This window comes from Peromyscus maniculatus, chromosome 4 (genome assembly GCF_049852395.1).
Source record: "Peromyscus maniculatus bairdii isolate BWxNUB_F1_BW_parent chromosome 4, HU_Pman_BW_mat_3.1, whole genome shotgun sequence".
Taxonomy (NCBI): domain Eukaryota; kingdom Metazoa; phylum Chordata; class Mammalia; order Rodentia; family Cricetidae; genus Peromyscus; species Peromyscus maniculatus.
This window is the reverse complement of record NC_134855.1, coordinates 88,942,701-88,968,424: the sequence shown is the minus strand read 5'-3', so window position 1 is coordinate 88,968,424 and position 25,724 is coordinate 88,942,701. Positions and strand designations below refer to the sequence as shown.

Below are 25,724 nucleotides of genomic sequence, written 5' to 3'. Positions count from 1 at the left end.
GGAATTCTGTCTTATTTAGGGATATTAGCACATAATTGAATTTATGTCTTTTTAAGTTTTTGTAAGCAATACTCTAAATGGGAGGTAATGTGGAATGAACATCTGACATATCTTCATATTTTGAATATGGAACCTTTTGTGATCCAAGTCACTGATGTACTTGCTAACTATATTTTCTGTATATGTGCAGTTAAAGGTTAAGCTCAATTGAGCACTAAAGTTAGAAAGACAAACATTCTTTTCCATAAAAATAAATTTTAAGCTTTATTTTTGGATATACAGACTTCTTTCCAATGCTATTCTTCATTTTGTTTTCTGTCTTTTTTTTTCAAATTCATAAACAATCAACAGAGGCTGAATTACAAAAGAAATCAGTGAAAAGTCAAAACAATCTTGAGAACAATAAAAATACTCAACTATCTGTAAGTCAATGTTAAATTTGAGTTGCTACTTAGATATTTTCTTTTGTGAAATAATTTATCATAGGCTCAATGAAGTTTTCTTATGTATATGCCTTTATATTGATTTGTCATAATTAAAATTAATTTTAAAAATATTTAATTTTTAGAAACTTAGAACTTTCTTAGATTCGTCTTTAAGTTTTTATCCTGTACACTTCCTTTCTTTGAAAATTTTTAATGAGAAGGACATGAATATATGAACAATGAAGTACTTATCATCAAGTTATTCTATAACTTTTTAAAATTTGTGTCTTGTAACATTTTGTATGCCTGTGTTTTTCTAAGTTTGGAAAACATGTTTCTTTTGGTTTCAATAATATTTCTTCAAAATAGGAAATCTTCTATGATAAACTCCTTGAAAAAAATTCATGGAATTCACTATTGATATTTACTTTGTCAGAATAACATCATGGATCTGCAACCAAGGCATAGTCCTCATTCATCAATGAGACTAATTCCAAGATTCACAGATCTTAATTCAGGAGAAGCTAAGACTCCTATGTCATCAGTAAGTCATTGAACACATTTTTTTTTTTAAATCAGGGAACACAATATATTTTACTAGCCCAAAAATTGCATATCAAATGTGTAGTGTGGGTTCAGATTTATTCAGTGATAAGGTATTATACAGCTTATGAAATTTCAGTAACATTTTAGGCTGTTATTGTCAAGATGAATGCTGCATAAGAATTATATGGTAAATTATTTTTATCTGGATAATTTCAAGAAGTAAGAATTTGGATAGAAAATGGGAAATTATTAAAATGATAGCTACAGCACAGGAACAGATGAAGACAGAGCCTCACGCATGGCACACACTAGAATTCCCTAAAAACAACATTGGAAGCCATGATACACAAACAAGACTTGTAGATTAAAAATAAGTAAGTTAAAAGTAAAAAGAAATGTCAGACAAATCGTTCAGAGACAACAACAGCAAAATGTGTTGGCCATCTACTGCTGGGAAGAGGTCCTTGCTTTAAAAAAAGGTTTGTCTGTCCAATGAGAATCCACTGGAGAAAACTATTTTCACTTGCGAGTGGTTGTCAATTGGAGATAGCCTCTGGGTTAGAAATGGTGGCTTACGTCCATTTCTCTCAGTGCTGGTACTCCATCTAGGGCAGACCTGTTTAGGCCCTATGCAAGCTGCCAGAGTCTCTGTGAGTTCACATGTGTATCAGTCCTTCTGTTTTTAGAAGGACTTGTTTCCTTGGTGTCCTCCAACCTCTCTGGCTCCTACATTCTTTCTACCTCCTATTCCACAGGGTTCCCTGAATTTTGAGGGGAGGGAGTTCATGGAGACATCCATGGGTGTTCAGAGGTCTCTCATTCTCTGCATAATATCTAGCTATGGTCTCTATATTTGTTCCCATCTACTGCAGGAGGAAGTTTTTCTGATGATGGCTGAATAAGAACAGATCTATGAGTGTAGCAGAATACTGCTAGGAGTCACTTTGTCTACATCCCTTTTATATTTGGTTTTCCCTTAGGTTCTGTCTCCAGCCTATCTAACTTCAGGTTTTTGATGACCAGAGAGGTATCAGGGATAAGTTCCAGACCACAGAGTGGATCTTAAATCCAATCAGATATTGGGTGTTACTCCCACAAGCTTGGTGCCACTTTTGGACTAGCACATCTTCCATGCATGTCACCATTGTAGCCTAAGGGGTGGTGTTTTCCTTTCTCCTTCAGTAGTATGCAGATTTGTGGTGATATATTGTTCACACCAATATATTGTGTACCTCATAGTATACCCTAATAAACTTATCTAGGAATTAGAGGACAGATTCAGCCACTAGATTAGACACAGAGGGTAGACAGTGGTACCACACACGCCTTTAATCCTATCACTTGGGAGACAGAGATCCATCTGGATCTCTGTGAGTTCAAGGCCACACTAGGAACAGAGCCAGGCATGGTGGCACATGCCTTTAATCCCAGCACTTGAAATCTCATATCTTTGCTTGTTGAAGGACACACAACTTTAATCTCAGGAAGTGATGGCAGGAAGCAGAAAGGTGTATAAGGTGTGTGGATCAGAAACTAGAGGCTTTGGAGCAGCTCAGCTGAGATCTATTCAGGTGAGGACTCAGAGGCTTTCAGTCTGAGGAAACAGGATCAGTTGAGGAGTTGGTGAGGTGAGGCTGGCTGTGGCTTGTTCTGTCTCTCTGATCTTTCAGCATTCACCCGAATATCTGGCTCCAGGTTTTCTATTAATAAGATCATTTAGCAATTTGTGTTTCACAGATTATTTTCTAGTACAATGAACACTAGTCTAATAACTAGCTACATCCTGCATTTGGTTTGATTTTTGACCCAATTTATTCAGTGTTTTTAAGAGATCATGGAATGAAGTCTGTGACAACAAATCACATTACATAATATATACATTATATAAAAATATATATCAGTTTTCATATTGACAGTGTATGTAACTCATCATTATAAACTGTCTTCTGGATTAGAACCTGAAAGTCACATGTAATAAATTATTCGTTCACTAAAGTGATTTAATTACAACTTTTTTCTCACCTTTCCTGTTTCCCTCTTGCATGGATTAATAGTCCTTTCTTGGGTTTTCAAGTTATAACTCACTTAATATTCTTTTTCTGTTGCTGCTCATGTTTCACACTATTCCATCTGCCTAAGTCACTCTACAAATCTCAGCTCTATCTTTCCCTCTTGGAATATCATGCCTGAAAACTTTCACCAATAGCTTTTAATAATCTTAAGCACCTTGCATTTTCCAGGACCTCAGTATTTACTGAGAAAAATAAATAGTGACTATTTAAACTAAGATGATTGCAAAAGTTTAACGTACCTAACCAGGAGTAAAAGGAATAATTTTGAAAAGCAAATAAAGTTTTGCTGGTAAAGCCAAAGTAGAAAAAAATCATGTAAAGCATTAATTTAATTCAAAAGAGAGGCCTAGCATTCAGGGGGAAAAAGAGTGAAGGAAAACTTCTCAAAGTCAACTGAACCTTAAAAGGAGCAAGGAAAGTTAGCACCACAGTGACCAAATGAATGAAAAGTTATATCAGGAAAATGACTGTAGTGTTTAGCAGGCTGTTTAAATTTTCTGTTTTGAAGTAATGAATGGTATACATGGTGAATTCATGTGTGTGTGTGTGTGTGTGTGTGTGCGTGTGTGTTGTTTTTTTACATTTAACTTTAGTTTTAAATTTTTAAAAAATATTGGCCATAGATAGATAGATAGATATGGTGGATACAATTTTGACTAAATCTCCCAATTCTGTTGCCTTAAAGCTAAGAAATATTTGGCATCTGTAAAGGGTTATATTGAAGTTTTAGATAATGGGAATTATCTCCTAAAGTAAAGTTTTCAGCTAAAGATAAATAAGCTGAATTGAAATTCTCAAATGGGAAAATAAAAAAAATAATATTTTTATTGCAGATCTTAGAAAAAATAGTACTTATTATTGCAGATTTAAAAAATTTTGGCTAATATTAAATCTGTGTTGTTTTCTTTAATGTTTGTGGTATAACTAAATACATTTATTTATTACGAACAGTGGCATTCAAGATGATCAAATTATGTGTGATGGAAGCAAAATAACCAGCCATTGGTATGTAAATATTACATTTAAAAGACTAACGTTACAATGTTTTTGTTTTTGTTTTTGTTTTAAATACTGTAGCATAGAGCAAATAGCACTAATGTTTTTTAAACTTCTCCATGGGATAGAAAGGTAATAATTTCATACTTTATTTTAAATATCCTTAAATGATAAATGTTCCTTCTAGAAGAGCTATAGTTACTGTTAGGCTAGAAACAATAAACTTTAAGGTAGGTAACAGGTTATTGTTATCAAATAGATTTAATTCACCTTCTTTGCTTTGTATCCGCATATGTTAATAAGTAGAAGACTGAGTTGTGAGGTATATTGAATCAAAGACAGTAAAAAATATACAGAGGCATTCTTTCTTTGAATTAATTAACTTTACATCCTGGCTGTGGTTTCCCTTCCCTCCTCCCAGCCCCTGTCCCCAACTCTCCCTCTGTTCCTACCCCCAATGCACTCCTCCTCCATTTCTGTTCAGGATAGGGCAGGTCTCCCATTGATATCAACAAAACGTGGCATATCAAGTCGCAGCAAGACAAAGCACCTCCCCATGTGTTAAGGCTAGGCAAGGTGATCCGGTGTGAGGAAAGGAGTCCTAAAAGCCAGTACCAGAGTCAGAGACAGCCCCTGCTATTAGGGGTTCCAAAAGATCATCAAACTATATAATTGTAGCATAAACAGTGCCTACATGAGTCCTGTGCGGGCTCCCTGGTGGTTGAGTCAGTCTCTGTGAGCCCCTATGAGCTCAGGTGACTTGATACTGTGGGTCTTATGGTGTCCTTGACCCTTCTGGCTGCTACAGTCCTTTCTCCCCCTCTTCTGCAGGATTCCCTGAGCTCTGACTAATGTTTGGCTGTGGGTTCCAGAGGCAGTCTTAAAAGTAAAACTATGTTAAGGCTCCCCATCTTCCTCAAAGACATCAAACCACTTTGTCAGCTATACTGTTTAATTAAAGTAGATACTTTGCTGAATTTTATAATTGGATTTTGACTCTATCATGGTGATAAAAATTTCTCGCATTTGTCAAATTTTATGGTGGATCAATGTGAAATTTGGAAATTATCTTACATTTTCCAGTTATTTCAAATTATTATACTTAGAACTCTGAAGTTCCGCTCTCTCCCTTGCTTTGAGCAAACCTGGCTTCATTTTTGTGGGCTCCTTCAGATTTTGGTTACCCCAAATCCCAGTGAAAAAGGAGGGAACATAAAAGACTATATGAGAAAATACCTTAGTGCAGATAGAGGAGACACTCCCCCCCCCCAACACCTTTGTTTTGGAAGAACTAAAAGTTACAGTTCTAAAGATGGCTTTTAATGTTACATATCACTAACAGAGCGTTTCTTTTATAACAGTTGTATAGGAGTTAGAAGTATGAGTTAGCAAAGCATACATGGAAGAAAAAGCTCAAAATGAGGAATGCCCCATTTAAAATTTTAAAAAATAAAAGAAGGCATATCGTTTTTACTTAGAAATAAATGAAACATTTCCCCCTAAACTTTCCATGACCTCTTATAACAAACTAAGCACATAAAGATTTTATGAAATAAGTTCTTCAGTATTTTCAACAGTCAACTCATAAAGACTATTGGGAAAAATAGATCTTTATTATGAAAACAGTTATCTTTAATGTTCAACTCTCATTAAAGGTTGCAGCAAACAGGAAGAAACGTGCAAGCAATGAAACGGAAGATGCAACACACTCCTACGGTTGTGCAGCATCGTCTGCCGCTCCTGGTGTCTCCGAGGCTTCTGTTGTCGCTGCTATCGTTGCTGCAACTACTCCCGCTGCTGCAGCCCCTGCTGCCTCTACTGCTGTTGCTCCTGGTGCTGCACTGGACAGTTCTGCTGTTCCTGTTGTTGTTGGTGCTGCTGCTGCTCTAGACGCTGCCATTGCTGTTCCTCCAGGTACTCCTGCGTTTACTACTGCTGCTGTTGCTGGTGCAGCCCTGGATCCTCCTGATGCTTCCTTTGCTGCACCCGCTGCTGCTGCTGCTGCTGCTGCTGCTGCTGCTGCTGCTGCTGCTACAAAAAGTGGATTGATTTGTAGCTTGATTTTTTCGCCTTGCCCACAATCAGGACAAATCTTTGTCACCCGCCAGTCCCACAGCCGCTCAGACCCAACCAAGTAAACACAGAGACTTATTTTGCTTACAAACTGCATGGCCGTGGCAGGCTTCCTGCTAACTGTCCTTATCTTGCTAACTGTGCTTTTATCTTAAATTAGTCCATTTCCATACATCTATACCTTGCCATGTGGCTGGTGGCTTACTGGCGTCTTCACATGCTGCTGGTCATGGCGGCGGCTGCAGCGTCTCTGGTCATGGCGGCCGCTGCAGCGTCTCCTTCTGCCTTTCTGTCCTTTTATTTCTCCTCTCTGTTAGTCCCGCCTATCTTTCCTGCCTAGCCACGGCAGATCAGGTTTTATTTATTGACCAATTAGAACAACTTGACATACAGACCATCCCCCAGCACAGCCAAGTGCAGACCATCTCAAACAATGCACTCAGGCCCATGGTCCTAATCATCCTCTATACGGACCTGCTGGGTAACGCCACAAGGAACCTGAGAATGGGCTCCCACAGGACATACAGAACATCCCACAGCATTGATTCTACAAGGAAAGCATGTGGAAGCAAGAAAGCAGCAACCCCACGTTGAGGAGGCAGAAGAACATGATGGGTAAACTAGGAAGATTTAAAACTAGGTATTGTTCCTGCCTGTTGAATGAATTCTACTTCTTGATAATTTCCATACCTAACTTGGTTTTACTAGGGATAATCCTGAATGGGAAGACATCAAACAAACAAACAAACAAACAACAACAAATAACTAAAAAAATAAATAACAAAATTATGTACCATTGTGTCCCATTAATATTGATGCATTTTGTTTAAAAGATAATAACCAAGGTTGTCAAAAATGTGAGGCAAAACAAACTTGGGAACCAGTGTGTATAATATAGTAGCAATGATTCACACAATTCCAAAGTATCACTGTTTTTATCTAACAATTTCATTTTGAGGATGAGTTCTTTTAGATTAGGAAAATATTGCTTTTAAACACAACCACAGACATTCTGAAAAACAATATTGTCTATCATAGGCAAAATAGAAAAGATGCAAACATATGTGATACATATTAAACAAAGTTGAAGAATAATATACAGAATTTGAATGCATATGTAGATGTATGTTCAAGAAACAAGGGTATTTATTTAAGCATCATCAGATTATAGTGTTACACTTAAAATAACCATCAGTAAGGAATTAGATTACCAAATCCATATAAAATGTAGTATGTGAATATTTAAGAAAATGAGTTTCAATCTATACTGTACTCACAATTTTGCCAGTAAAATATTCCAGAGACATGGATTTTGATAGCACATCTGAAGCAAATTTTGTTCTAAAACTACATCTGGAGAGTTGCAAAAGGAAGCTGCTTGCTAGAATGGAATTCTACTTCCTAATTAACAAAACTATTAGTTGTTAATCTGTCTGTTTCTTCTCAGTGCTCCTGTGTTGATAATTGAAACCACAAATTAGCCTTGCTGTTGCTGTGAGGATTATACCCAAGGAAAATGTCAATAAATGTTTCTGTTATCTATTATCTGTTGATATGCAATGGCCTAATTTTAGTTTGAAGTTTACTATCAGCTATCAGAGTAGTTATGCCTACTTTCTTTGTTTCTAATCACTTGGTAGGTTGATTTTCACCCTTTGTCCATGAGTTCCTTTACCAGTATTTCATGGAGACCTCAGATCATTGGATGCACTTTTGTTAATGCAATAAGCCAATCTAGATTTTATTTATTGATGTGTTTGGCTTACTTAAGTGTAAAGTTATTGTTGAAGATGTTTATTAATAACTGAACTTTTATTGCCTGATTTTCTGGTGTATTGCATTATTATTAGCTTCATCATTCTCCCCAGTTAGCCTCAGGGCCTGTGCTGATTTATTTTGTGGGACATGATGGATTCATTCCAACTCTTTGTTCAGATACTGCTCCTAAGGTATTTATTCTTTCCTGTGTCCCATAATTGGGACTCCTTCTCTTTCCTCTGTGTACAGTATTTATTAAGTGCAGGCTGTGAGGTCACGTTGAGAAATTAGCCCTTCATATTGAGATCATTCTTTTTGACTCTTTGCTATGCCCTAGATCCTCCACTTTTTCCTTTATCTAAGAAACAGCCTGTGTCTGAGCAACGGAATTACTTTTTCATCTTGGTTTCTAGCTACATTTTGTCGCCTCTTTCAATAATATTATTTTTTCTCTCTCTCTATTTTAACACAATCTTCATTGAAATAAAAGTCCATCACTTTACGCCTCTTTTTCATTCCTCTCTCCCCTCCCAGCAACCCTACCTCAAACCCATCTGATCTCCTTTTAAGTTGATAGCATCTTCTTCACTGCTATTGTTACATACATATATGTATTTTGTATGTATGTATGTGTTTATGCAAATTTATATTGGTCTCCCTTCACTCAAGTGAGCAAACAGCTACCACATTTCTTCTAAGAGCTTTGAATCTCCTTGGAATTCTATTGGAACTCATGCCATTCTAAAAGGAACTTTCAGAAATCCTTTTGAGATGAACTCATTATCTTGGCTTCCCATTTAGGCCAACTATGACAATGTTTTAGACCAGGACTCTAAGGTTCACCAGAAAATTTGTGACCTTGCCTTAGAATTTTCTGAATTCTTACATCCATGGTCCTTTTACGAGTGTGGATTCCCAGTGGCATCTGGGTTTGATCTCATTAGAAGTCATTCACACTGCCATTTTTTTTTTAACAATTTGTACATGGGTAGTGTAAAAACTAGAAACCAGAATTTGCACACAGTAAATGTTGGCTCTTCTGTGTTACATGGATTTTTAACTTGTGTATCAAGTAAATTTAATATTCAGCTGTTAGGTAGCTTCCTCTAAGCTTCATTACCTTTATAATTTCCAGTCAGTCTCTTTGTGGTCCATGAGCTCCCTCTAGCAATAACTTTGGATCTTTTGTGGCTCTTTCTTTTAAAGATACAGAACATATCACATTTAAAGGCTGAAGATGTGGCTCATGTGTTAGAGCATGTACCTAACAAATGGAAAGATCTGGTTTTGATGTCCAAGTGCCTCAGATGTAAACAATTTTGCAAGTCAAATTTTGTGCTGGCATAATACAATTGATACTGATGAAGACTTGAGATTCTAGTATCACTTAATTACTGTATATTTGTATTTTCTCTTACTCACTGACTTAAAACTACAGTCATCAAACACCTGCATTAGCTGAGTACAATTGTTTTTGACATTGTTTTGTTTTGCTTTTAATGTTTCAGGCACAAACAACAACTAAACCATACTCAGAATTCTTGAGAGTCACACAGCTTCAACAATAAATGTGATGGAAACCAAAATTAGAAGCCTTAAATCTACACTCTCTAAATAAAAAGTTAGCAGAGGAGCATTAAGTGCATTGGAACTGGAATGATCTAAGTACCTCCATCATGAAGAATTAAGCATTAGAAAATCACTTCAATATTACCTAAACAAGTAAGGAAAACACATATATGTAGAAAGCCCAATAAGTTTATTCATTTGTCTCTAAAATTAATTTTTAGCAAAGAACTATTTGTGAAATTCCTATAAGAATTGTTTAGACAAAGTGAATGTTAGTTATGTGATATAAATTTGGGAAATAATACTATTGCATAAACTTATTTTTAAATGATCACTCTTATAGATTAGGATATTTGATATTTTCTGCTTTTTATTACACTTGATAATTTCATATACTTAGTCAAATCAGGTATATATTCACCTGTGTATTTTTGAAACTTTCTAATTAAGACAGTGATATTTACATAAAACCTTTGTAAGCATTATCATAAAGATAAATATTGAATGTTGAACTACCTTTAAAATATTATAGCTTAAAAAAAGGGTACAAGTACCACCACCACTACTTCACCAGGCATACATATTCTGACAGTTGGTAGATAATTTTCTTTGCTGTGAACTTTGATTGTACCACTAGAGGGAGCCAGGAGACAAACTGTTCTTTCGAGTTTCTTTTTTTTTTTTTTCTTTTATTTTACAATACTATTCAGTTCTACATAACAGCCACAGATTCCCTTGTTCTCCCCCTTCCTGCCCCCTTCCCCTTCCCCCCAGCCGCCCCCCCCCATTCCCACCACCACCAGATCAAGGCCACCCCTGAGGACTGAGATCGACCTGATAGACTCAGTCCAGGCAGAACCAGTCCCCTCCTCCCAGATTGAGCCAAGCGTCCCTGTATAAGTCCCAGGTTTCAAACAGCTTTCTCATGCAGCGAGCCCGGGACCTGGTACCACTGCCTAGATGCCTCCCAAACAGATGAAGCCAATCAACTGTCTCGCCTATTCAGAGGGCCTGATCCAGTTGGGGGCCCCTCAGCCTTTGGTTCATAGTTCATGTGTTTCCATTTGTTTGGCTATTTGTCCCTGTGCTTTATCCAACCTTGATTTCAACAATTCTCGCTCATATAAACCCTCCTCTTTCTCGCTAATTAGACTCCCAGCACTCCACCCGGGGGCCTAGCCGTGGATGTCTGCATCCAGATTCCTCAGTCCTTGGATGGGGTTTCTGACACAACTATTAGGGTGTTTGGCCATCCCAAGTTTCTATACTCTTCACAAAGGCATTCTGTGGTATAGGGAAAGACTAATATGGGGGAACGGTGCAGAAGAAAGCCTAGATCAGAAGCAATGTTTAAAAATTGTTGAGTGTGAAGATATTGGAAGCTATATTGGCGATTTCCACTGTGCTGCCTTGGTGTTGAGGAAATGATGTCACAGTGTCTTAAGCTTCTTTGGTTCTTTTTCATTAACAGCCCCACATCACATTCTCGTAGGAGTTTGTTGTGAATTATTCCCCAGTGCCAAATGTTTAATTATACTCAGCTAATACATGAGGTGCACATAAGGGAAAGCAAATCTTTTCAAATCATGTCAAAAGGTGATATTTGTAAAATCTACTAACCGGTTTACAAATATCGTATGACCTCTTCTTGGAAGGCATGAGGACTGCAGTGATGACACACAGATGACCATTCTACTCATCCCAGCTTTGTGGGGCAGTGAGTGGAACTGGTGTAACTTACAGGAGCTTGAGTAAACTCTTACTCACAGTAACATGGGGAACTTACAGGGAGCTACAGCAACCACAAAAAAAGATTCTTTCTCTTTGTGCAATGATTAATTGTCTATACGTTCTCATGGAGAAGTAAGGACTCATGAGGCCCCAACTCCATATGAAAATAAGGGGCCCGGTGTGTCAACAATTCTGGTGCAGATAATTACATCTGCTAAGAGTTTAAGAGGGCAAAAGCCATATCTTGTTCAAAGGACAGAGTGGTATAATAGTGAAATCCACATATTCCTAGATGTTTCCTATTAGCTTGTCAAGTGAATATGTTTAAGCATGACATCATGATGTTATCACAAATTTTCATGTAATAAATCCCTTTAATAAAAAAAAGTGAACATCCAGGACCTTATGTTACTCTTTACATATTTTATTACATATTTCAATAACATCATGAAGAACATTATAAACATATTTAGTCTTGATAAAAGGAGTCTTATTGGTCAAGATGCACATCATTGATGGCTATACCCATCCCTCCTTCTTTAAAAATCTAGTTTCATATTTGGAATACCTCTAGAATCACATGAACTATCTTTGGGAAAATTTCATGCCCACAAATGCATACAGTTGGTACACTCAGCAGCACCTTCACTGTTAGCATGGCATTTCCATGAAAATTTAATTTAGTCTCATGACAGTATTGTTAAAATGCAAGTAATGTAATAGACCTTCAGGAGAAATGGCAGCTTTAAATTTTACTCTTTCCAATCTTTGCAGGAGTAATGAGAATTTAGAGAAGAACAGGAAAAAGCTTCACATGAAAATGCAGCACAGCAGATCTACAGGAAATGCACAAAGCTTGAGGCCGTTCACAGAGTGCTCTTCTGCTGGTTATTTTGATAGCATCCCAGGACCCAGAATAAGTCTCCTCCGGGGAGAAAACCTGACAGCATCTTCCTCAGACTCTCCACGATCAACCAGGGACCTGGAAGACTGCCTAGGAATGGTTAGCTATGCTTCCCGTTGTACAGTTCTGTGCAGTTCTTGTTTTCAACTTGGTTAACTATTAGGCTTTGCAGTTGACCCCTCCTAAGTTAAGACAAGAGCAAATCATGATAAAGAAGAAAAGTAGAGGGATTAGAGAGAGGGCTCCACTGGGAAACTGTGCTAATGTGCCAGTGCAAGGGCATAAGTTCAGATTTCCAACACCCACCTAAAAGTTTGGCATAGTGCCTGTCACTGTAGTGATGGAGAATGGGTGGAGACAGGGGGATCCTGTGGTTCTAAGTCAGGCTAGTCTTGAATAAACTGTGAGCTCTAGGTTCAGTGTGGAACCTTGTTTAAAAAAAATAAAGTAGAAAAGTGAGAGAAAGATAGTGGAAGTAAGCTACCCCTACAGAAGTACATGCACTGATGAGTGCCACCCCATACATTATTAGTACACACGTATGTAGTGGGTAGCCATTCCAGCTTGGATCTGGAAGTTCCAACCCCCATTGAGACTCTGGCAACTGTCACAAATACGAGGCGGGGCGAGGAGAGGCGCCTGGAGACCCAAGAGCTGGATGGGCCAGCGCTCTCTCTGTGCACTCTCTCTGTGCCAGGATGCTGAATGGTGAAGATGGACTGTGCAGAGAGAGTGCACAGAGAGAGCGCTGGCCCATCCAGCTCTTGGGTCTCCAGGCGCTTCCCCTCGCCCCGCCTCGTATTTGTGACAGTTGCCAGAGTCTCAATGGGGGTTGGAACTTCCAGATCCAAGCTGGAATGGCTACCCACTACACACGTACACACACACACACACACACACACACACACACACACACACACACACACAAACATACACACACATACACTACATGGAAAAGAGAGAGAGAAAGAAAGAGAGAAAACAAAATTAGAATAACTTGGAGATGTCTTGGTGTTCTTATTTCTATGAGACATCATTTACAAACTTTATACACATGTAAGTGAATTTAAACATTTTTAAATGTATGTAAAATTGGAATGCAAATTGCTTTTAGGAAATGATTATTCCTAAACAGACGAATTGGCTCAGTGTGTAGAGGCCTGTGTTGTGATGTCTGATGACTGTTCAATTTTCAAAGCCCACATGTGAAAGGAGAGAACAAGTTGACCCATCAGTTGTCAACTGACCTAGACAAATGCTCCATGACATGTGTATGTGTACACCCAGATACAGATACACACAAAATGAACACATAGACACACAGATGCATAAATGAACAGACATGAATGAAAGGGATGATTCCTGCACATAAGTCTACGTATGCTTTGACATGCTGTGGCTTACTTTCTAAGCAACTTTTGCTTGGCCATGCAACATTTTGCTGAATCTTACTTTTAGGTTTCATGTTCCAGCTTAATTTCAAGATGATGTGTCCTATGCACTAGGAGCCATCATATACTTTTGTTTTGTCCCCACTAGATGTTATGACCTTGCAGTTACAAGTTATGTACCTAACATGAGGAGATATATCTTTAGGTTCTGTGTATAAAGAATCATTGTCTGATCACTGAAAAAAAATATATCGTGCTGAGAATTGAGGATATAATCTGTTGTTGTAAGCACACTCTTCTGCCACTGAACTAGAATTATTTAATTGATGTAAAGGTTATAAATGACATCTGACTTTTTTTCAAATGCAACATGAGTCCCAATTGAATCATAGAGAAGCAAATAAAGCAAGATATGTTGCCAAAATGTATGAATTTAGTTTAATAGATTTTTGAAATAAAATTTAAATAGTAACTGGCTTTCCCTTTATTTTGCTTTTTTTTTTTTTTTTTTTTTTTTGGTTTTTCGAGACAGGGTTTCTCTGTGTAGCTTTGTGCCTTTCCTGGAACTCACTTGGTAGCCCAGGCTGGCCTCGAACTCACAGAGATCCACCTGGCTCTGCCTCCCAAGTGCTGGGATTAAAGGCGTGCGCCACCGCTGCCCGGCTTATTTTGCTATATTAACTAGTCTTGTTACAGACACTGAATGAATATATAAGGTGTAAACATTCATAACGTTCTCATTATTAATCGTCTACAACTTTTAAAAGCATCTACATTTTGGAAAGAAAAACAAAGACATAATTGCTAAAACACAAGGTACTGAAGACACAAAACAACAACACTGAAAATAAACAACACAATTCTTGCCAGTAACATGCATAAATTTCAGTAGTAACTTTAACTATTAATGGCCTCAACTCTCCAATCAAAACATGTGGGCTGACTGAATGGATCAAGAAACAAAATCCATATATTTGTTATCTAAAAGAAATACATCTTATCTTGAATGATAGATACCTTAATGATAGTGTAAAGGTATGGAAAAAAAATACTCTGATCAAACAGGACCAGGAAGTAACCAGGCATCACTATCTATCCCAATATCTGACAACAGAGACTTTGATCTAAAACTAATTAGAAGAAATAAAAATATATACTTCATTCCATTTAATGGAACTGCCAACCATCCTAAATATACATGTACCAAACTCTGTTGCACCAAAATTCATTTAAAAAGTTGTATCACTAGATTTAAAGACACAGATAGCATTGACCCATGCATTGTATAGTATGCATACTATATCCAATAGATGGATCATCTGGACCAACAATAAAGAGAGAAGCATCAGAATTAAGTGAACCACACATCAAAAAGACGGAACAGTTAGCTGCAGAATATTCCACCCAAGCACCAAAGAATACACATTTTCATTTCTACCATCCCAATGAAACTGACACTTGCATTTTGAAACTATTCTTAACAAATAAAAGCCTTTTCAGATTAACTTTTTGAATTCCCAGACTCATTTAATAATTCTTGTTTTAAATTTTCAAACCTAGTGAAAGTATAACAAAGTTTCTGTGGTTGTGAGATACCATACATATGCATGTGTGTATATATATATATATATATATATATATATATATATATATATATATATATATGTGTGTGTGTGTGTGTGTGTGTGTGTGTGTGTGTGTGTGTGTGTATACATATATATATATGTGTGTGTGTGTGTGTGGGTATATATATATATATACTCATTCTATAGACTGTTTCTTAATAAACCTCATTTAAACTAATACAGTGTGAATAGACATGAGATGAATGAAAAGGTCCTCTTTCTTTGATGCTGAGTATGAGACAGTGCATGTGATTATAAAACAATGGTTTTCAATTTTATTTAAAGTGATTGTCATTATATTTTTCAGTCATTTGGGAAGTTTGGTGAGCCTCCTTCTCTGAAAGGCCTAACCTCATAAATTGTAAAGGAACTGATAGATGAGTTGACTATCAGCCTATCTGGCTCCATGTTACATTCTCCTTCCTCTTTCCTATATTTACCTTAGTACTAGCATCGAGATGCAGATCATATGAGGGCAATTCAGAAAGTCATATTTAGTAGTATTTTAACCCATGTATCAAATCAAATTCTGCTTAGAAGACCAACTATATCCCAATACTTAGCCATTACCTTGCTGCTACCATGAGATGTGGTAGAGGAGACTTCACTTACACGTCTTAGACCCAGAATCATAATATATGTAAGAGAAGAATATTCCATGAAAATAATTAGTATACCAAAAATGAATATCTGTTTTAGACCTTACATTTATTATAATTAACAACCATTTAAAGAGCTATTTTGAGAAGAGTATCCCTGACTGGCCTGGCACAACAGGATGGCCACAAACACTCAGAGGTCCACTTGCCTCTTCCTCCTGACTGCTCAGATTAAAAGTTTGCAACACCACACAAATCTTGAGGGTATTTTGATTCTTGTGGAGTTTTCTATTTGGTATCCCTTTCCAACAATCTCTCTTGTATTGTTCCTTGTGGCTGGTTCTAGTGCCTGTTTTTTTCTGTAATTTTTTGCGAATATTTCTATCTTTCCGGCTTTCCATTTGGTTCTTTCTGAACATTATTTATATTGACTATATATTTTCTGTTTTCATATGAAAGTAGCAAAACCGCAAAGAATTTCAGCATTCCATGGATTCTTAAAGACTAGTCAAAATGCTGCTCACTTCATGAACTTGTATATCCTGAGTAAAATAGTAGTTTTTATATAAAATGGTAAATTCAAAACTTTTAATGTGCCTCTGAGAACATAGTAAGCATACATGAGGTTTACACTAACATCCCTTAATATAGGAAGATTCCTCTGGGTGTTTTCATAAGAAATTGAAAGATTGATGTATGTATTACAATGAGAAAAGAATCAGAATGTGTTTAGCAAGTGAACCCAATTGTACAGGGTAAAAATGAATTATCAAGAGAAGGGGAGATTTAAAAGAACAACACTGGGTAGGATATAGATGTTTTTGGAAGGAGACTTGTAACTGGAATTGTAGAGAAGCTGTGTATACACAATATATGAAATAAGGATTCAAGATATTGAAGCTTACCTGTAAATGAATTTTAAATTTGTGAGATTGAATGATTATAACAAATATTTTGCTTTCTTATCTTTGATTGTAGGAACTGACAACCAACAATATTTTTATTGACAGATATTAAACAATTGGAGGAGTTTCTATGGCAGATAAGAATATGGATTATTTACTTTTTAACAACCTCTCTCATGAGCATATGTGTGTGTGTCTGTGTGTGTCTGACTGTCTCTCTCTCTACCTATTTGTATCTATGACATCTATATATCTGTTTACAAAGGATATGTTATAGATCCTCTTATACAGGGATCTAAGTGTTGCTGAATTATATGTATGTGTGACTCAGCTCAGGTTAGATTTATCCTATACATCCTTGCCTCTCACTGACATTTTCATGACAGACATGTGTGGTAGACAATAGATAGGGCCCCTTGCACCACATTCACAGAGCTGTATCTACACAGATGTCAGCATTCATACAGAGACAATAGCTGGTTGAGTCTACATTTAATCTGATTTGAAAAAAAAATAGGGAAATTGAGAACACCTTAAGGACCACTATCCAGAAATTAGGTTTAATATTTAAATATCAGACATGTACACTGATCCCACTGAAGTGGGAGAGCAGGTAGTGAGTTGTCATAGGAAAGACATATTCTACAGACATACCAAACAGATAGTTTAGAAAAAATACCCCTTAATAACAATGTTGTTCTTTTCAGTGAATATTTTACTCATATTGAAATGTAAAGATTTTTTATATCAAATAATTCTCTAAAATCTATTTTATTTTCTACTTTATAATAATCATATTTCAGTACTGAAAGACTGTTATCTATCATATATTATATGTGATTCATAGAACTTCTTACATAAATGTATGAAGAAACTTCTATATTGGGTAAAGTAGAAGAAGCAAGAATTGTTGGCATGACAATATTCTGAAAATAATAAAATTGTTAAAGAATTTTTTTCCAAAACTGTGTATGTTCAGTATAGCACACTCAACTGTATATTAAATGTGTTATTAAATATTCCAGATTTAGCCATTCTGACAGGCGTAAGGTGGTATCTCAGAGTTGTTTTCATTTGCATTTCCCTGATGACTAGGGATGGTGAGCAATTTCTTAAATGTCTTTCAGCCTTTTGAGTTTCCTCTGTTGAGAATTCTCTGTTTAGTTCTATAGCCCATTTCTTAATTGGACTGTTGGTCATTTTGATGTCTAATTTCTTAAGTTCCTTATATATTCTGGATATCAGTCCTCTGTCAGATGTGGGGTTGGTGAAAACACTGAAGACACTTTATGCTGGAAAGGATGTGGAACTAGGGGAACTCTCCTCCACTGCTGGTGGAAATGCAAGCTTGTACAACCACTTTGGAAATCAATATGGTGCTTTCTTAGAAAATTGGGAATCAATCTCCTCCAAGATCCAGCTATACCACTCTTGGGCATATACCCAAGAAATGCTCAATCATACCACAAGAGCACTTGCTCAGCTATGTTCATATCAGCATTGTTTGTAATAGCCAAAACCTGGAAACAACATAGATGCCCTTCAACTGAAGAATGGATAAATAAACTTTGGCACATATACACAATGGAATACTACTCAGCAGAGAAAAACAATTACATCATGAGGTTTGCAGGCAAATGGATGGATCTAGAAAAAAATCATCCTGAGTGAGGTAACCCAGACTCAGAAAGACAAATATGGTATGTACTCACTCATAGGAGGATACTAGAGGTGGAACAAAAATGACTGGACTGCTACTCACATTACCAGGGAGGCTACCTGGAAAACAGGACCCGAAGAAAGACATGAGGATTGCCCAATGATGGAGAAATGGCTGAGATCTACATGAACAACCTGGACATAAGTGGGAGTAATGCAGGGCGAGGGTCGAGGGAAAGAGAGCCTGTGGGAGCGGGAGATCCCAGCTGGATCAAGAACAGAGAGGGAGAACAAGGAATAGGAAACCATGGTAAATGAAGACCACATGAGAAAAGGAAGAAACAAAGTGCTGGAGAGAGGCCCACAGAAATCCACAAAGATACCCCCACAATAGACTGCTGGCAATGGTTGAGAGACAGCTGGAACTGACCTACTCTGGTGATGGGATGGCCAAATACTCTAATAGTCGTGCTAGAAACCCCATCCAAGGACTGAGGAATCTGAATGCAGAGATCCACAGCTAGGCCCCAGGTGGATCCCCAGGAGTCTAATTAGCGAGAAAGAGGAGGGTTTATATGAGCGGGAATTTTTGAAACCAAGGTTGGATAAAGCACAGGGACAAATAGCCAAACGAATGGAAACACACGAACTATGAACCAAAGGCTGAGGGGTCCCCAACTGGATCAGGCCCTCTGAATAGGTGAGACAATTGATTGGCTTGATCTGTTTGGGAGGCGTCTAGTCAGTGGTACTGGGTCCTGTGCTCATTGCATGAGTTGGCTGTTTGAAACCTGGGGCTTATGCATGGTCGCTTGGCTCAGTCTGGGAGGAGGGGACTGGACCTGCCTGGACTGAGTCTACCAGGTCGATCTCAGTCCTCAGGGGAGGCTTTGCCCTGGAGGAGGTGGGAATAGGGGGTGGGCTGGGGGCAAGGGAGTGGGGCAGGAGGGGGGAGAACAAGGGAATCTGTGGCTGATATGTAGAACTGAATAGTATTGTAAAATAGAATAAAAAGAAAAAAAGGGATTCTAGAATTACTGACTGAACTCAGTTTTCTGTATTTGGTAAAAAAAATAAACTTCACATTTTACTGAAGTGTTGAAAGTTTGTACTCATGATTTCCTGATCTTTACAAAAACCTAATGTCTCAGATAATCATTTCAAAAACTATCAGAAGAATTCAGCTCTGTCCCAATACTTCATGAGTTTGCACTAACCATAGAAATAGTCAGACTGAATTGCTTCTATTCCTTTGTGGTTTTTTTAAGGGCTGAGAAAGGAACTTCCTTAAAATTTAGAGTTTTTACATTTTGACTTAAATTGTTCAGTACATATCGAGTAAAAGATACAATATTTAGATTACAATACAAGTACTATCTTCATTCAAAACCCTTCCAGACTACCACTGAAATGAAAGATTCCAAAGGAGAAATGACAGTGCCCCAACGAAACACATTGTTTAAGGGGCTAGAACCCAAACCCAGCAAGAATATACAGTAGAGGGAGCCATAACACTAACAAGGAAACACATTGTTTAAGGGAATAGGACCCAAACCAAGCAAGAATATACAGTAGAGGGAGCCATAACACTAAAAAGGAAACACATTGTTTAAGAGAATAGAACCTAAACCAAGCAAGAACGTAGAGTAGAGGGAACCATAACACTAAGAAGGATAGTGTCAGGATAGTTGACGAGATAATATTTGCTGTAAAGAATCTGGACTCACAGGTAGGAGGATTTAAGGCAGCAAGAATTTGATAAAGAGTATGCTTAGTGGCTTGATTTCCATTACAATTTTGCTATGAGAAAGACAGTAGTGTCAAGTAAGAATGTATTTACTTGTTCTAATGTTTCTGAGGGTTATTCATTTGCTTTAGATAGATCTTTGAAATGTTTCTGTGGCATGAACCTCATGCATTCTAGTTTTTGTCCAAGTGACAAACATGTTTGAGGTAATTAAAAGTATTTTAGAAAATATGAATATTGAATTAAATGATAATAGTGTTTCAGCTTAAGTGAAAGTTTTATTGGAGATTTTAAAATACAACTTTTATTATCAGTATTTTAAATATTTCCCATCAATGCTTATAGATAGTATGTTCTTCTAACAGTTATCATGTTGTTTGTAATAATATATATATATATATATATATATATATATATATATATATATATGGATTTATCAGTAGAACTGAATGTTAGGGTGTTACCAGAGGAAGATAAAAAATGTTGTGCAGGCAGACATTGGTATATAAAAAAGCAAATTTCTCATTTAATATTGTCCTGTTGAATATTGTAGTAGAGACTCAATAAAATAACTCTTCATACTACAAAACTAACCAAATAATCATAATTTAATATTTGATTCTGAAATAGTTTTACTATTCACAAAATAAAAAACTCAATTATTTCTACATACAACCAAATCTATACATAAATCAATTTTAAATGTGGATCTGTGGAATAACAGTTTCAAATTATTGAATCCATTTTGGTTGTCTCTGTAGGTTTCCCTATCATAATCATGATGCCTCTTGCTCATAGAATCCCTCTCTTTGACTGGACAATTCTTAAAAGAAAATATCCATAAAATGATTGAAAATATAAGAATTTGGACCATATATGTAGGAGTTATTTTGGAAAGACAATCAATTTCATCAAGAAAAAGGAAAGATGTAGAAAAATTAACTAAGAATTGTTTTTTAAAAAAAATGGTAAGCAATGTTTAGAGACCGCATTGAACACAAAGATTGGTTTATTGTGTCCACGTAACTAGAAGTGAGGGGAAATAGTAGAATTGGTGCAAACAGTAGCCCATCATTGTTGCACATTAGTCTGTGGCTTGGAGACATAGTTCATGATCATCCAGGGAGTTGATGAAGTTAATATGAATACAGAATATAGAAGCACTTGTTAACTTCTAAAATACCACATTTAATTATTTGTTTGTTTTATAAAAGTTTTTGATGATGAACATTGTATATAAAAGCAATGAAATTTTAGAGCAAAGGTAAAATCATTTGTGAATGGCAGCTCATAATCACATGCAAAGGTTCCTGAAATATTTGAGTGTTCAGTACATATTTTCTTTTTATAGTCATGTCCCATTACTAAAATTATGTTTTACATTATTTTCCACATGTGATTTATCTAACTTCTCACATCACTGGATTAAAAATACTTAAACATTACTAAAATAGAAGGAAGAGAGATATGACAGTAGCTTGCATGGGTATCGCAAAATTAATATTTTACAAACATTGTTCTGTAAGTGTATTTCAAAGCTAGCACATCAGAATGTACAATACATTTTCTGTAATGGTACAAATGGTTTAGAGGGTTTCATTTGAACTAATGCTTTTTATTCCCCATGAATATATTCAGCAATCTTAATGCCTCCACAAGACCATGATTTTCTCTCCTGCTTAGAGACTATTTTCTGTCCCTCAGACAGCAAGTTCAACACTGATTTATGTTTATTTTCTGTTATTATTTTCATTAGAATGATCGTATCCTTTCAAAACCTTAACTTGATGCCTTTTACTTGATATGTCATGCTTGGTTGAAACCCTTAGGAGGCCTGCCCCTTTATTAACAGAAACAGAGAAGCAGTGGGTTCTGGGGGAGAGAGGAGGGGTGGAGAGAGGGTGAAATAAGAAGAGGGAGGGAAAACTGAGTCAGTATGTAAAATAAATGAGTAAATTTCATTAATAAAGATTCGTTTTCTTTTTTTTTCATTTTTCTTAAGAAATTTTCTACTCACTCTACGTATCACCCACAGATTCCACCTCCTACCTCCTCCCATCTCCCAGCCCTCCCTCCCAACCCCACAACCCCATATCCTTCAAATCAAAGTCTCCCATGGGGAGTCAGCAGAGCCCGGCGCATTGAGTCTAGGGAGGTCCAGGCCCCTTCCCATTGTACCAAGGCTGCCAAATTCCCAAATTCCCAGATTCGCAAAAGCCTGCCCATGCACTAGGGATGGATCCCGATCCCCCTGCCTTGGTGTTCCCCAAACAGTTCCAGCCAAACAACTGTCTTCCATATCCAGAGGGCCTAGTCCAGTCCCATGGGGGCTTCACAGCCACTACTCTACAGTTCATGGACCTCCAATAGTGAGGCCAGTAATCTTTGCATGTCTTCCTTTCATGATCTCGACATTCCTTGCCTGCAGAATCACTGTCTCTCTCAATTGGATTCCCAGAGCTCAGCCTGGTGCCTGGCCATGGATCTCTGCATCTGCCTCCATCTGTCACTGGACAAAGGCTCTATGATGATAGTTAGGGTATTTGTTAAACAGGTCCAGAGTAGACCAGTCCAGGCACCCTCTGGACCACTACCAACAGTCCAAGGTGGTGTCATCCTTATGGGTTCCTGAGAGCCTCCCTGGCACCCTGCCTCTTCCTTTTCCCATGATGTCCTCATCTATTATGGTATCTCCCTCCCTGCCCTCCCACTCTGTCCCCATTCCAGCTCAACCCTTCCATTTCCCTATGTTCTCATTCCCCACTCCTTGCCCTCTGCCACCCTCCCCACACACCCAGGCCACTCATGTAGATCTCATCCACTTCTCCTTCACTGGGTCATCTATGTGTCCCTCCTAGGGTCTTTCCCTGTTAGCTAGCGCCTCTGGAGTTGTGGGTTGCAGTCTGGCCATCCCTTCCCTCACATCTGGTATCCACTTATGAGTGAGTACATACTATGTTTGTCCTTCTGAGTCTGGGTTACCTCACTCAAGATGATATTTTCTAGTTCCATCCATTTGACTGCAAAATTCATGATATTGCTTTTTCTACTGAGTAATATTCCATTGTGTATATTGCCACATTTTCTTTATCCATTTTTCAGTTGAGGGGCATCTAGGTTGTTTCCAGGATCTTGCTATTATAAATAGTGCTAATATAAACATAGTTGAGCATGTGTCCTTGTGATAAAATTGAGGATTCCTTGGGTATATGCTCAAGAGTGGTATAGCTGGGTCTTGAGGAAGACTTATTCCCAAATTTCTGAGAAACTGCCATACTGATTTTCAGAGTGGCTGTACAACTTTGCATTTCCACCAACAGTAGAGGAGTGTTCCCCTTGTTCCACATCCTCTCCAAGAAAAGCTGTCTTCAGTGTTTTTGATCTTAGCCATTCTGACAGGTATGAGATGGTATTTCAGAGTTGTTTTGGTTTGCATTTCCCTGATGACTAGGGATGTTGAGCAATTCTTTAAATGTCTTTCAGCCATTTGAGCTTCTGCTGAGAATTCTCTGTTAAGCTCTATAGCCCATTTATAATTGGATTGTTCAATATTTTGAAGTCTAGCTTTTTGAGTTCTTTATATATTTTAGAAATCAGCCCTCTGTCAGATGTGGGGTTGGTGAAGATCTTTTCCCATTCTGTAGACTGCTGTTTTGTCTTATTGACCATGTCCTTTGCTCTACAAAAGCTTCTCAGTTTCAGGAGGTCCCATTTATTAATTGTTGCTCTCAGTGTCTGTGCTACTGGTGTTGTATTTAGGAAGTGTTCTGTGCCAATGCATTCAAGACTACTTCCTACTTTCTCTTCTATCAAGTTCAGTGTAAATGGACTTATGTTGAGGTCTTTGATCCACTTGGACTTGAGTTTTGTGCATGGCGATAGTTATGGATCTATTTGCAATCTTCTGCATGTTGACATCCAGTTATGCCAGCACCATTTGTTGAAGATGCTTTCTTTTTTCCATTATACAGTTTTGGCTTCTTTGTTGAAAATCGTATGTTCATAGGTGTGTGGATTAATGTCAGGGTCTTCAATTCCATTGGTCCACATGTCGGATTTTATGCCAGTACCAAGCTGTTTTTATTACTATAGCTCTATAGTAGAGTTTGAGGTCAGGGATCATGATGCCTCCAGAGGTTGTTTTATTATACAGGATTCTTTTAGCTATCCTAGGTTTTTTGTTTTTTCCATATAAAGTTAAGTATTGTTCTTTCCAGGTCTGTGAAGAATTGTGTTGGGATTTTGATGGGGATTGCATTGAATCTGTAGATTGCTTTTGGTAAGATTGCCATGTTTACTATGTTAATTCTACCTATCCATGAGCATGGGAGATCTTTCCATTTTCTGATATCTTCTTCAATTTCTTTCTTCAGAGACAAAGTTTTTATCATACAGGTCTTCCACTTGCTTAGTTATGGTTACCCCAAGGTATTTTATATTATTTGTGGCTATGATAAAGGTTGATGTTTCTCTGATTTCTTTCTCAGCCCATTTATCATTTGTATATAGGAGGGCTACTGATTTTTTTTAGTTAATCTTGTATTCTGCTACTTGACTGAAGTTTATCAGCTGTAGGAGTTCCCTGGTAAATTTTTGGTGTCACTAATGTATACTATCATACGTCTGCAAATAGTGAGTTTGACTTCTTCCTTTCCAATTTGTATCCCTTTGATCTCCTTTTGTTGTCTTATTGCTCTAGCTAGAACTTCTAGTACTATGTTGAATAAGTATGGGGAGAGTGGAAAACCTTGTCTTGTTCCTGATTTTAGTGGAATTGCTTTGAGTTTCTCTCCATTTAACTTGATGTTGACTGTTGGTTTGCTTTAAATTGCCTTTATTATGTTTAGGTATGTTCCCTGTATTTCTGATCTCTCTAGAACCTTTATCATGAAGGGGTTGGAATTTGTCAAAGGCTTTTTCAGCATCCAGTGAAATGACCATGTGTTTTTTTTTTCTTTCAGTTTGTTTATATGGTGTATTTCATTGACTGATTTTCATATGTTGAACCATCCTTGCATCCCTGGGATGAAGCCTATTTGGTCATGGTGGATAATTTTTTTTATGTGTTCCTGGATTCAATTGGCCAGCATTTTATTGAGTATTTTTGTGTCAATGTTCATGAGGGAGATTGGTCTGTAATTCTCTTTCTTTGTTCTATCTTTGTGTGGTTTGTGTATTAGGGTGATTGTAGCCTCATAAAAGGAATTTGGTAATGTTTCTTCTGTTTCTATTATGTGGAACAATTTGAAGAGTATTAGTATTAGCTTTTCTTTGAAAGTCTGGTAGAATTTTGTGCTGAAACTATCTGGTCCTGGGCATTTTTTGGTTGGGAGACTTTTAAGGTCTGTTTCTATTTCCTTGGGGGTTATCGGTCTGTTTAAGCAGTTTATCTGGTCTTGATTTAACTTTGGTATGTGGTACCTATCCAGAAAATCATCCATTTCTTTCAGATTTTCCAATTTTGTGGAGTACAGGTTTTTGAAGTATGACCTGAGGATTCTCTAGATTTCCTCATTGTCTGTTCTTATGTCTCCCACTGAACCAAGAGTATCGATCAGACCGAGAGAGCCTCCCTCAGACACAGACATCACTTCCACCAAGTGGAGAAAGAGAAGGGTAGACAGTAATGCAAAAATACAGTGAACAACAAAAAACTCACCATGGCTCCATCATAATCTACATCAGTAAGACCTGAACATGCCAACACAGAAGAAACAAAAGAAA

The 25,724-nt window shown here is 37.3% G+C and overlaps 1 protein-coding gene across 7 annotated transcripts in view; it reads left to right on the top strand.

Moving 5' to 3' along the window:
* LOC143272959 (uncharacterized) overlaps positions 1 to 9,592 on the top strand; it is a 28,635-nt gene extending 19,043 nt beyond the window's left edge. For 6 of the 7 annotated variants that reach the window (XM_076570284.1, XM_076570288.1, XM_076570289.1 and 3 more), the window contains 5 exons: positions 352 to 422; positions 862 to 969; positions 3,995 to 4,048; positions 5,695 to 5,953; positions 9,379 to 9,592. The gene's annotated coding sequence lies outside the window, so the exon portion shown is untranslated. The remainder of the gene's footprint in view (positions 1 to 351; positions 423 to 861; positions 970 to 3,994; positions 4,049 to 5,694; positions 5,954 to 9,378) is intronic. The other variant, XM_076570287.1, reaches the window with a different exon arrangement.
* Positions 9,593 to 25,724: the final 16,132 nt, after the last annotated feature.